We start from the raw sequence: 14520 nt of genomic DNA on the forward strand, positions 1-14520 counted from the left end.
TATTTCGAATCCCTTTGAAGACTATTGGGCCAAAGGAAATATCCTCCTATAACAAAGAGAAAGAAGCTTTCTGAGAAACTTCTTTGTGTTCTGTGAAATCATCTCACAGAGTTACAGCTTTCCCCTCAAGAAGCCTTTCGCTAAGACAGTTCTTGTGGAATTGGCAAAGTGATATTTGGAAGCCCATAGAGGGCTATGGTGAAAAAGGAAATATCCTCAAATGAAATCTGGAAAGAAGCTTTCTGAGAAACTGCTTGGTGTTCTGTTAATTCATCTCACAGAGTTACATCTGTATTTCTTGGATCTCTTTGCTAGACTTATTTCTGTGGAATCTGAGAACAGATATTTCGGATCCCTATGAAGACTATAGGGCCAAAGGAAATATCCTGCGATAACAAAGAGAAAGAAGCTTTCTGAGAAACTTCTTTGTGTTTTGTGAAATCATGTCACAGAGTTACAGCTTTCCCCTCAAGAAGCCTTTCGCTAAGACAGTTCTTGTGGAATTGGCAAAGTGATATTTGGTAGCCCCTAGAGGGCTATGGTGAAAAAGGAAATATCCTCAGATGAAATCTGGAAAGAAGCTTTCTGAGAAACTGCTTAGTGTTCTGTTAATTCATCTCACAGAGCTACATCTGTATTTCGTGGATCTCTTTGCTAGCCTTATTTCTGTGGAATCTGAGAACAGATATTTCGGATCCCTTTGAAGACTATAGGGCCAAAGGAAATATCCTCCGATAACAAAGAGAAAGAAGCTTTCTGAGAAACTTCTTTGTGTTCTGTGAAATCATCTCTCAGAGTTACAGCTTTCCCCTCACAGAGCCTTTCGCTAAGACAGTTCTTTTGAAATTGGCAAAGTGATATTTGGAAGCCCATAGAGGGCTATGGTGAAAAAGGAAATATCCTCAGATGAAATCTGGAAAGAAGCTTTCTGAGAAACTGCTTAGTGTTCTGTTAATTCATGTCATAGAGTTACATCTGTATTTCGTGGATCTCTTTGCTAGCCTTATTTCTGTGGAATCTGAGAACAGATATTTCGAATCCCTTTGAAGACTATAGGGCCAAAGGAAATATCCTCCTATAACAAAGAGAAAGAAGCTTTCTGAGAAACTTCTTTGTGTTCTGTGAATCATCTCACAGAGTTACAGCTTTCCCCTCAAGAAGCCTTTCGCTAAGACAGTTCTTGTGGAATTGGCAAAGTGATATTTGGAAGCCCATAGAGGGCTATGGTGAAAAAGGAAATATCCTCAAATGAAATCTGGAAAGAAGCTTTCTGAGAAACTGCTTGGTGTTCTGTTAATTCATCTCACAGAGTTACATCTGTATTTCGTGGATCTCTTTGCTAGCATTATTTCTGTGAAATCTGAGAACAGATATTTCGGATCCCTTTGAAGACTATAGGGCCAAAGGAAATATCCTCCGATAACAAAGAGAAAGAAGCTTTCTGAGAAACTTCTTTGTGTTCTGTGAAATCATCTCACAGAGTTGCAGCTTTCCCCTCAAGAAGCCTTTCGCTAAGACAGTTCTTGTGGAATTGGCAAAGTGATATTTAGAAGCCCATAGAGGGCTATGGTGAAAAAGGAAATATCCTCAGATGAAATCTGGAAAGAAGCTTTCTGAGAAACTGCTTAGTGTTCTGTTAATTCATCTCACTGAGCTACATCTGTATTTCATGGATCTCTTTGCTAGATTTATTTCTGTGGAATCTGAGAACAGATATTTCGGATCCCTTTGAAGACTATAGGGCCAAAGGAAATATCCTCCGATAACAAAGAGAAAGAAGCTTTCTGAGAAACTTCTTTGTGTTCTGTGAAATCATCTCACAGAGTTACAGCTTTCCCCTCAAGAAGCCTTTCGCTAAGACAGTTCTTGTGGAATTGGCAAAGTGATATTTGGAAGCCCATAGAGGGCTATGGTGAAAAAGGAAATATCCTCAGATGAAATCTGGAAAGAAGCTTTCTGAGAAACTGCTTAGCGTTCTGTTAATTCATCTCACAGAGTTACATCTGTATTTCGTGGATCTCTTTGCTAGCCTTATTTCTGTGGAATCTCAGAACAGATATTTCGGATTCCTTTGAAGACTATAGTGCCAAAGGAAACATCCTCCGATAACAAAGAGAAGGAAGCTTTCTGAGAAACGTCTTTGTGTTCTGTGAAATCATCTCACAGAGTTACAGCTTTCCTCTCACGGAGCCTTTCGCTAAGACAGTTCTTTTGAAACTGGCAAAGTGATATTTGGAAGCCCATAGAGGGCTATGGTGAAAAAGGAAATATCCTCAGATGAAATCTGGAAAGAAGCTTTCTGAGAAACTGCTTAGCGTTCTGTTAATTCATCTCACAGAGTTACATCTGTATTTCGTGGATCTCTTGGCTAGCCTTATTTCTGTGGAATCTGAGAACAGATATTTCGGATCCCTTTGAAGACTATAGGGCCAAAGGAAATATCCTCCGATAACAAAGAGAAAGAAGCTTTCTGAGAAACTTCGTTGTGTTCTGTGAAATCATCTCACAGAGTTGCAGCTTTCCCCTCAAGAAGCCTTTAGCTAAGACAATTCTTGTGGAATTGGCAAAGTGATATTTGGAAGCCCATAGAGGGCTATGGTGAAAAAGGAAATATCCTCAGATGAAATCTGGAAAGAAGCTTTCTGAGAAACTGCTTAGTGTTCTGTTAATTCATCTCACAGAGTTACATCTGTATTTCGTGGATCTCTTTGCTAGCCTTATTTCTGTGGAATCTGAGAACAGATATTTCGGATCCCTATGAAGACTATAGGGCCAAAGGAAATATCCTCCGATAACAAAGAGAAAGAAGCTTTCTGAGAATCTTCTTTGTGTTCAGTGAAATCATCTCACAGAGTTGCAGCTTTCCCCTCAAGAAGCCTTTCGCTAAGACAGTTCTTGTGGAATTGGCTAAGTGATATTTGGAAGCCCATAGAGGGCTATGCTGAAAAAGGAAATATCCTCAAATGAAATCTGGAAAGAAGCTTTCTGAGAAACTGCTTAGTGTTCTGTTAATTCATCTCACAGAGTTACATCTGTATTTCGTGGATCTCTTTGCTAGCCTTATTTCTGTGGAATCTGAGAAGAGATATTTCGGATCCCTTTGAAGACTATAGGGCCAAAGGAAATATCCTCCGATAACAAAGAGAAAGAAGCTTTCTGAGAAACTTCGTTGTGTTCTGTGAAATCATCTCACAGAGTTACAGCTTTCCCCCTCACGCAGCCTTTCGCTAAGACAGTTCTTTTGAAATTGGCAAAGTGATATTTGGAAGCCCTTAGAGGGCTATTGTGAAAAAGGAAATATCCTCAGATGAAATCTGGAAAGAAGCTTTCTGAGAAACTGCTTAGTGTTCTGTTAATTCATCTCACAGAGTTACATCTGTATTTCGTGGATCTCTTTGCTAGCCTTATTTCTGTGGAATCTGAGAACAGATATTTCAGATCCCTTTGAAGACTATAGGGCCAAAGGAAATATCCTCCGATAACAAAGAGAAAGAAGCTTTCTGAGAAACTTCTTTGTGTTCTGTGAAATCATCTCACAGAGTTACAGCTTTCCCCTCAAGAAGCCTTTCGCTAAGACAGTTCTTGTGGAATTGGCAAAGTGATATTTGGAAGCCCATAGAGGGCTATGGTGAAAAAGGAAATATCCTCAGATGAAATCTGGAAAGAAGCTTTCTGAGAAACTGCTTAGTGTTCTGTTAATTCATCTCACAGAGTTACATCTGTATTTCGTGGATCTCTTTGCTAGCCTTATTTCTGTGGAATCTGAGAACAGATATTTCGGATCCCTTTGAAGACTATAGGGCCAAAGGAAATATCCTCCGATAACAAAGAGAAAGAAGCTTTCTGAGAAACTTCTTCGTGTTCTGTGAAATCATCTCACAGAGTTACAGCTTTCCCCTCACGGAGCCTTTCGCTAAGACAGTTCTTTTGAAATTGGCAAAGTGATATTTCGAAGCCCATAGAGGGCTATGGTGAAAAAGGAAATATCCTCAGATGAAATCTGGAAAGAAGCTTTCTGAGAAACTGCTTAGTGTTCTGTTAATTCATCTCACAGAGTTACATCTGTATTTCGTGGATCTCTTTGCTAGACTTATTTCTGTGGAATCTGAGAACAGATATTTCGGATCCCTATGAAGACTATAGGGCCAAAGGAAATATCCTGCGATAACAAAGAGAAAGAAGCTTTCTGAGAAACTTCTTTGTGTTTTGTGAAATCATTTCACAGAGTTACAGCTTTCCCCTCAAGAAGCCTTTCGCTAAGACAGTTCTTGTGGAATTGGCAAAGTGATATTTGGAAGCCCCTAGAGGGCTATGGTGAAAAAGGAAATATCCTCAGATGAAATCTGGAAAGAAGCTTTCTGAGAAACTGCTTAGTGTTCTGTTAATTCATCTCACAGAGCTACATCTGTATTTCATGGATCTCTTTGCTAGCCTTATTTCTGTGGAATCTGAGAACAGATATTTCGGATCCCTTTGAAGACTATAGGGCCAAAGGAAATATCCTCCGATAACAAAGAGAAAGAAGCTTTCTGAGAAACTTCTTTGTGTTCTGTGAAATCATCTCTCAGAGTTACAGCTTTCCCCTCACAGAGCCTTTCGCTAAGACAGTTCTTTTGAAATTGGCAAAGTGATATTTGGAAGCCCATAGAGGGCTATGGTGAAAAAGGAAATATCCTCAGATGAAATCTGGAAAGAAGCTTTCTGAGAAACTGCTTAGTGTTCTGTTAATTCATCTCACAGAGTTACATCTGTATTTCGTGGATCTCTTTGCTAGCCTTATTTCTGTGGAATCTGAGAACAGATATTTCGAATCCCTTTGAAGACTATTGGGCCAAAGGAAATATCCTCCTATAACAAAGAGAAAGAAGCTTTCTGAGAAACTTCTTTGTGTTCTGTGAAATCATCTCACAGAGTTACAGCTTTCCCCTCAAGAAGCCTTTCGCTAAGACAGTTCTTGTGGAATTGGCAAAGTGATATTTGGAAGCCCATAGAGGGCTATGGTGAAAAAGGAAATATCCTCAAATGAAATCTGGAAAGAAGCTTTCTGAGAAACTGCTTGGTGTTCTGTTAATTCATCTCACAGAGTTACATCTGTATTTCTTGGATCTCTTTGCTAGACTTATTTCTGTGGAATCTGAGAACAGATATTTCGGATCCCTATGAAGACTATAGGGCCAAAGGAAATATCCTGCGATAACAAAGAGAAAGAAGCTTTCTGAGAAACTTCTTTGTGTTTTGTGAAATCATGTCACAGAGTTACAGCTTTCCCCTCAAGAAGCCTTTCGCTAAGACAGTTCTTGTGGAATTGGCAAAGTGATATTTGGTAGCCCCTAGAGGGCTATGGTGAAAAAGGAAATATCCTCAGATGAAATCTGGAAAGAAGCTTTCTGAGAAACTGCTTAGTGTTCTGTTAATTCATCTCACAGAGCTACATCTGTATTTCGTGGATCTCTTTGCTAGCCTTATTTCTGTGGAATCTGAGAACAGATATTTCGGATCCCTTTGAAGACTATAGGGCCAAAGGAAATATCCTCCGATAACAAAGAGAAAGAAGCTTTCTGAGAAACTTCTTTGTGTTCTGTGAAATCATCTCTCAGAGTTACAGCTTTCCCCTCACAGAGCCTTTCGCTAAGACAGTTCTTTTGAAATTGGCAAAGTGATATTTGGAAGCCCATAGAGGGCTATGGTGAAAAAGGAAATATCCTCAGATGAAATCTGGAAAGAAGCTTTCTGAGAAACTGCTTAGTGTTCTGTTAATTCATGTCATAGAGTTACATCTGTATTTCGTGGATCTCTTTGCTAGCCTTATTTCTGTGGAATCTGAGAACAGATATTTCGAATCCCTTTGAAGACTATAGGGCCAAAGGAAATATCCTCCTATAACAAAGAGAAAGAAGCTTTCTGAGAAACTTCTTTGTGTTCTGTGAATCATCTCACAGAGTTACAGCTTTCCCCTCAAGAAGCCTTTCGCTAAGACAGTTCTTGTGGAATTGGCAAAGTGATATTTGGAAGCCCATAGAGGGCTATGGTGAAAAAGGAAATATCCTCAAATGAAATCTGGAAAGAAGCTTTCTGAGAAACTGCTTGGTGTTCTGTTAATTCATCTCACAGAGTTACATCTGTATTTCGTGGATCTCTTTGCTAGCATTATTTCTGTGAAATCTGAGAACAGATATTTCGGATCCCTTTGAAGACTATAGGGCCAAAGGAAATATCCTCCGATAACAAAGAGAAAGAAGCTTTCTGAGAAACTTCTTTGTGTTCTGTGAAATCATCTCACAGAGTTGCAGCTTTCCCCTCAAGAAGCCTTTCGCTAAGACAGTTCTTGTGGAATTGGCAAAGTGATATTTAGAAGCCCATAGAGGGCTATGGTGAAAAAGGAAATATCCTCAGATGAAATCTGGAAAGAAGCTTTCTGAGAAACTGCTTAGTGTTCTGTTAATTCATCTCACTGAGCTACATCTGTATTTCATGGATCTCTTTGCTAGATTTATTTCTGTGGAATCTGAGAACAGATATTTCGGATCCCTTTGAAGACTATAGGGCCAAAGGAAATATCCTCCGATAACAAAGAGAAAGAAGCTTTCTGAGATACTTCTTTGTGTTCTGTGAAATCATCTCACAGAGTTGCAGCTTTCCCCTCAAGAAGCCTTTCGCTAAGACAGTTCTTGTGGAATTGGCAAAGTGATATTTGGAAGCCCATAGAGGGCTATGGTGAAAAAGGAAATATCCTCAAATGAAATCTGGAAAGAAGCTTTCTGAGCAACTGCTTAGTGTTCTGTTAATTCATCTCACAGAGTTACATCTGTATTTCGTGGATCTCTTTGCTAGCCTTATTTCTGTGGAATCTGAGAACAGATATTTCGGATCCCTTTGAAGACTATTGGGCCAAAGGAAATATCCTCCGATAACAAAGAGAAAGAAGCTTTCTGACAAACTTCGTTGTGTTCTGTGAAATCATCTCACAGAGTTACAGCTTTCCCCTCACGGAGCCTTTCGCTAAGACAGTTCTTGTGGAATTGGCAAAGTGATATTTGGAAGCCCATAGAGGGCTATGGTGAAAAAGGAAATATCCTCAGATGAAATCTGGAAAGAAGCTTTCTGAGAAACTGCTTAGTGTTCTGTTAATTCATCTCACAGTGTTACATCTGTATTTCGTGTATCTCTTTGCTAGCCTTATTTCTGTGGAATCTGAGAACCGATATTTCGGATCCCTTTGTAGACTATTGGGCGAAAGGAAACATCCTCCGATAACAAAGAGAAAGAAGCTTTCTGAGAAACTTCTTTGTGTTCTGTGAAATCATCTGACAGAGTTACAGCTTTCCCCTCAAGAAGCCTTTCGCTAAGACAGTTCTTGTGGAATTGGCAAAGTGATATTTCGAAGCCCATAGAGGGCTATGGTGAAAAAGGAAATATCCTCAAATGAAATCTGGAAAGAAGCTTTCTGAGAAACTGCTTAGTGTTCTGTTAATTCATCTCACAGAGTTACATCTGTATTTCGTGGATCTCTTTGCTAGCCTTATTTCTGTGGAATCTGAGAACAGATATTTCGGATCCCTTTGTAGACTATAGGGCCAAAGGAAATATCCTCCGATAACAAAGAGAAAGAAGCTTTCTGAGAAACTTCGTTGTGTTCTGTGAAATCATCTCACAGAGTTACAGCTTTCCCCTCACGGAGCCTTTCGCTAAGACAGTTCTTTTGAAATTGGCAAAGTGATATTTGGAAGCCCATAGAGGGCTATGGTGAAAAAGGAAATATCCTCAGAGGAAATCTGGAAAGAAGCTTTCTGAGAAACTGCTTAGGGTTCTGTTAATTCATCTCACAGTGTTACATCTGTATTTCATGGATCTCTTTGCTAGCCTTATTTCTGTGGAATCTGAGAACAGATATTTCAGATCCCTTTGAAGACTATAGGGCCAAAGGAAATATCCTCCGATAACAAAGAGAAAGAAGCTTTCTGAGAAACTTCGTTGTGTTCTGTGAAATCATGTCACAGAGTTGCAGCTTTCCCCTCAAGAAGCCTTTCGCAAAGACAGTTCATGTGGAATTGGAAAAGTGATATTTGGAAGCCCATAGAGGGCTATGGTGGAAAAGGAAATATCCTCAGATGAAATCTGGAAAGAAGCTTTCTGAGAAACTGCTTAGTGTTCTGTTAATTCATCTCACAGAGTTACATCTGTATTTCGTGGATCTCTTTGCTAGCCTTATTTCTGTGGAATCTGAGAACAGATATTTCGGATCCCTATGAAGACTATAGGGCCAAAGGAAATATCCTCCGATAACAAAGAGAAAGAAGCTTTCTGAGAAACTTCTTTGTGTTCTGTGAAATCATCTGACAGAGTTACAGCTTTCCCCTCAAGAAGCCTTTCGCTAAGACAGTTCTTGTGGAATTGGCAAAGTGATATTTGGAAGCCCATAGAGGGCTATGGTGAAAAAGGAAATATCCTCAAATGAAATCTGGAAAGAAGCTTTCTGAGAAACTGCTTAGTGTTCTGTTAATTCATCTCACAGAGTTACATCTGTATTTCGTGGATCTCTTTGCTAGCCTTATTTCTGTGGAATCTGAGAACAGATATTTCGGATCCCTTTGAAGACTATAGGGCCAAAGGAAATATCCTCCGATAACAAAGAGAAAGAAGCTTTCTGAGAAACTTCTTTGTGTTCTGTGAAATCATCTCACAGAGTTACAGCTTTCCCCTCAAGAAGCCTTTCGCTAAGACAGTTCTTGTGGAATTGGCAAAGTGATATTTGGAAGCCCATAGAGGGCTATGGTGAAAAAGGAAATATCCTCAAATGAAACCTGGAAAGAAGCTTTCTGAGAAACTGCTTAGTGTTCTGTTAATTCATCTCACAGAGTTACATCTGTATTTCGTGGATCTCTTTGCTAGCCTTATTTCTGTGGAATATGAGAACAGATATTTCGGATCCCTTTGAAGACTATAGGGCCAAAGGAAATATCCTCCGATAACAAAGAGAAAGAAGCTTTCTGAGAAACTTCGTTGTGTTATATGAAATCATATCACAGAGTTACAGTTTTCCCCTCACGGAGCCTTTCGCTAAGACAGTTCTTTTGAAATTGACAAAGTGATATTTGGAAGCCCAAAGAGGGCTATGGTGAAAAAGGAAATATCCTCAGATGAAATCTGGAAAGAAGCTTTCTGATAAACTGCTTAGTGTCTGTTAATTCATCTCACAGAGTTACATCTGTATTTCGTGGATCTCTTGGCTAGCCTTATTTCTGTGGAATCTGAGAACAGATATTTCGGATCCCTATGAAGACTATAGGGCCAAAGGAAATATCCTCCGATAACAAAGAGAAAGAAGCTTTCTGAGAAACTTCTTTGTGTTCTGTGAAATCATCTCACAGAGTTACAGCTTTCCCCTCAAGAAGCCTTTCGCTAAGACAGTTCTTGTGGAATTGGCAAAGTGATATTTGGAAGCCCATAGAGGGCTATGGTGAAAAAGGAAATATCCTCAAATGAAATCTGGAAAGAAGCTTTCTGAGAAACTGCTTAGTGTTCTGTTAATTCATCTCACAGAGTTACATCTGTATTTCGTGGATCTCTTTGCTAGCCTTATTTCTGTGGAATTTGAGAACAGATATTTCGGATCCCTTTGAAGACTATAGGGCCAAAGGAAATATCCTCCGATAACAAAGAGAAAGAAGCTTTCTGAGAAACTTCTTTGTGTTCTGTGAAATCATCTCTCAGAGTTACAGCTTTCCCCTCACAGAGCCTTTCGATAAGACAGTTCTTTTGAAATTGGCAAAGTGATATTTGGAAGCCCATAGAGGGCTATGGTGAAAAAGGAAATATCCTCAGATGAAATCTGGAAAGAAGCTTTCTGAGAAACTGCTTAGTGTTCTGTTAATTCATGTCATAGAGTTACATCTGTATTTCGTGGATCTCTTTGCTAGCCTTATTTCTGTGGAATCTGAGAACAGATATTTCGGATCCCTATGAAGACTATAGGGCCAAAGGAAATATCCTCCGATAACAAAGAGAAAGAAGCTTTCTGAGAAACTTCTTTGTGTTCTGTGAAATCATCTCACAGAGTTACAGCTTTCCCCTCAAGAAGCCTTTCGCTAAGACAGTTCTTGTGGAATTGGCAAAGTGATATTTGGAAGCCCATAGAGGGCTATGGTGAAAAAGGAAATATCCTCAAATGAAATCTGGAAAGAAGCTTTCTGAGAAACTGCTTGGTGTTCTGTTAATTCATCTCACAGAGTTACATCTGTATTTCGTGGATCTCTTTGCTAGCATTATTTCTGTGAAATCTGAGAACAGATATTTCGGATCCCTTTGAAGACTATAGGGCCAAAGGAAATATCCTCCGATAACAAAGAGAAAGAAGCTTTCTGAGAAACTTCTTTGTGTTCTGTGAAATCATCTCACAGAGTTGCAGCTTTCCCCTCAAGAAGCCTTTCGCTAAGACAGTTCTTGTGGAATTGGCAAAGTGATATTTAGAAGCCCATAGAGGGCTATGGTGAAAAAGGAAATATCCCCAGATGAAATATGGAAAGAAGCTTTCTGAGAAACTGCTTAGCGTTCTGTTAATTCATCTCACAGAGTTACATCTGTATTTCGTGGATCTCTTTGCTAGCCTTATTTCTGTGGAATCTGAGAACAGATATTTCGGATCCCTTTGAAGACTATAGGGCCAAAGGAAATATCCTCCGATAACAAAGAGAAAGAAGCTTTCTGAGAAACTTCTTTGTGTTCTGTGAAATCATCTCACAGAGTTACAGCTTTCCCCTCAAGAAGCCTTTCGCAAAGACAGTTCATGTGGAATTGGAAAAGTGATATTTGGAAGCCCATAGAGGGCTATGGTGGAAAAGGAAATATCCTCAGATGAAATCTGGAAAGAAGCTTTCTGAGAAACTGCTTAGTGTTCTGTTAATTCATCTCACAGAGTTACATCTGTATTTCGTGGATCTCTTTGCTAGCCTTATTTCTGTGGAATCTGAGAACAGATATTTCGGATCCCTTTGAAGACTATAGGGCCAAAGGAAATATCCTCCGATAACAAAGAGAAAGAAGCTTTCTGAGAAACTTCTTTGTGTTCTGTGAAATCATCTCACAGAGTTACAGCTTTCCCCTCAAGAAGCCTTTCGCTAAGACAGTTCTTGTGGAATTGTCAAAGTGATATTTGGAAGCCCATAGAGGGCTATGGTGAAAAAGGAAATATCCTCAAATGAAATCTGGAAAGAAGCTTTCTGAGAAACTGCTTAGTGTTCTTTTAATTCATCTCACAGAGTTACATCTGTATTTCGTGGATCTCTTTGCTAGCCTTATTTCTGTGGAATCTGAGAACAGATATTTCGGATCCCTTTGAAGACTATAGAGCCAAAGGAAATATCCTCCGATAACAAAGAGAAAGAAGCTTTCTGAGAAACTTCGTTGTGTTCTATGAAATCATCTCACAGAGTTACAGTTTTCCCCTCACGGAGCCTTTCGCTAAGACAGTTCTTTTGAAATTGACAAAGTGATATTTGGAAGCCCATAGAGGGCTATGGTGAAAAAGGAAATATCCTCAGATGAAATCTGGAAAGAAGCTTTCTGAGAAACTGCTTAGTGTTCTGTTAATTCATCTCACAGAGTTACATCTGTATTTCGTGTATCTCTTGGCTAGCCTTATTTCTGTGGAATCTGAGAACAGATATTTCGGATCCCTATGAAGACTATAGGGCCAAAGGAAATATCCTCCGATAACAAAGAGAAAGAAGCTTTCTGAGAAACTTCTTTGTGTTCTGTGAAATCATCTCACAGAGTTGCAGCTTTCCCCTCAAGAAGCCTTTCGCTAAGACAGTTCTTGTGGAATTGGCAAAGTGATATTTGGAAGCCCATAGAGGGCTATGGTGAAAAAGGAAATATCCTCAAATGAAATCTGGAAAGAAGCTTTCTGAGAAACTGCTTAGTGTTCTGTTAATTCATCTCACAGAGTTACATCTGTATTTCGTGGATCTCTTTGCTAGCCTTATTTCTTTGGAATCTGAGAACAGATATTTCGGATCCCTTTGAAGACTATAGGGCCAAAGGAAATATCCTCCGATAACAAAGAGAAAGAAGCTTTCTGAGAAACTTCTTTGTGTTCTGTGAAATCATCTCTCAGAGTTACACCTTTCCCCTCACAGAGCCTTTCGATAAGACAGTTCTTTTGAAATTGGCAAAGTGATATTTGGAAGCCCATAGAGGGCTATGGTGAAAAAGGAAATATCCTCAGATGAAATCTGGAAAGAAGCTTTCTGAGAAACTGCTTAGTGTTCTGTTAATTCATCTCACAGAGTTACATCTGTATTTCGTGGATCTCTTTGCTAGCCTTATTTCTGTGGAATCTGAGAACAGATATTTCGGATCCCTTTGAAGACTACAGGGCCAAAGGAAATATCCTCCGATAACAAAGAGAAAGAAGCTTTCTGAGAAACTTCTTTGTGTTCTGTGAAATCATCTCACAGAGTTACACCTTTCCCCTCAAGAAGCCTTTCGCTAAGACAGTTCTTGTGGAATTGGCAAAGTGATATTTGGAAGCCCATAGAGGGCTATGGTGAAAAAGGAAATATCCTCAAATGAAATCTGGAAAGAAGCTTTCTGAGAAACTGCTTGGTGTTCTGTTAATTCATCTCACAGAGTTACATCTGTATTTCGTGGATCTCTTTGCTAGCATTATTTCTGTGAAATCTGAGAACAGATATTTCGGATCCCTTTGAAGACTATAGGGCCAAAGGAAATATCCTCCGATAACAAAGAGAAAGAAGCTTTCTGAGAAACTTCTTTGTGTTCTGTGAAATCATCTCACAGAGTTGCAGCTTTCCCCTCAAGAAGCCTTTCGCTAAGACAGTTCTTGTGGAATTGGCAAAGTGATATTTAGAAGCCCATAGAGGGCTATGGTGAAAAAGGAAATATCCTCAGATGAAATCTGGAAAGAAGCTTTCTGAGAAACTGCTTAGCGTTCTGTTAATTCATCTCACAGAGTTACATCTGTATTTCGTGAATCTCTTTGCTAGCCTTATTTCTGTGGAATCTGAGAACAGATATTTCGGATCCCTTTGAAGACTATAGGGCCAAAGGAAATATCCTCCGATAACAAAGAGAAAGAAGGTTTCTGAGAAACTTCTTTGTGTTCTGTGAAATCATCTCACAGAGTTACAGCTTTCCCCTCAAAGAAGCCTTTCGCAAAGACAGTTCATGTGGAATTGGAAAAGTGATATTTGGAAGCCCATAGAGGGCTATGGTGGAAAAGGAAATATCCTCAGATGAAATCTGGAAAGAAGCTTTCTGAGAAACTGCTTAGTGTTCTGTTAATTCATCTCACAGAGTTACATCTTTATTTCGTGGATCTCTTTGCTAGCCTTATTTCTGTGGAATCTGAGAACAGATATTTCGGATCCCTATGAAGACTACAGGGCCAAAGGAAATATCCTCCGATAACAAAGAGAAAGAAGCTTTCTGAGAAACTTCTTTGTGTTCTGTGAAATCATCTGACAGAGTTACAGCTTTACCCTCGAGAAGCCTTTCGCTAAGACAGTTCTTGTGGAATGGGCAAAGTGATATTTGGAAGCCCATAGAGGACTATGGTGAAAAAGGAAATATCCTCAAATGACATCTGGAATGAAGTTTTCTGAGAAACTGCTTAGTGTTCTGTTAATTCATCTCACATAGTTACATCTGTATTTCGTGGATCTCTTTGCTAGCCTTATTTCTGTGGAATCTGAGAACAGATATTTCGGATCCCTTTGAAGACTATAGGGCCAAAGGAAATATCCTCCGATAACAAAGAGAAAGAAGCTTTCTGAGAAACTTCGTTGTGTTCTATGAAATCATCTCACAGAGTTACAGCTTTCCCTTCACGGAGACTTTCGCTAAGACAGTTCTTTTGAAATTGACAAGGTGATATTTGGAAGCCCATAGAGGGCTATGGTGAAAAAGGAAATATCCTCAGATGAAATCTGGAAAGAAGCTTTCTGATAAACTGCTTAGTGTCTGTTAATTCATCTCACAGAGTTACATCTGTATTTCGTGGATCTCTTTGCTAGCCTTATTTCTGTGGAATCTGAGAACAGATATATCGGATCCCTTTGAAGACTATAGGGCCAAAGGAAATATCCTCCGATAACAAAGAGAAAGAAGCTTTCTGAGAAACTTCTTTGTGTTCTGTGAAATCATCTCACAGAGTTACAGCTTTCCCCTCAAGAAGCCTTTCGCTAAGACAGTTCATGTGGAATTGGCAAAGTGATATTTGGAAGCCCATAGAGGGCTATGGTGAAAAAGGAAATATCCTCAAATGAAATCTGGAAAGAAGCTTTCTGAGAAACTGTTTAGTGTTCTGTTAATTCATCTCACAGAGTTACATCTGTATTTCGTGGATCTCTTTGCTAGCCTTATTTCTGTGGAATCTGAGAACAGATATTTCGGATCCCTTTGAAGACTATAGGGCCAAAGGAAATATCCTCCGATAACAAAGAGAAAGAAGCTTTCTGAGAAACTTCGTTGTGTTCTGTGAAATCATCTCACAGAGTTACA

The sequence above is a fragment of the Macaca mulatta genome, chromosome 14 (genome assembly GCF_049350105.2).
Source record: "Macaca mulatta isolate MMU2019108-1 chromosome 14, T2T-MMU8v2.0, whole genome shotgun sequence".
Classification (NCBI taxonomy): domain Eukaryota; kingdom Metazoa; phylum Chordata; class Mammalia; order Primates; family Cercopithecidae; genus Macaca; species Macaca mulatta.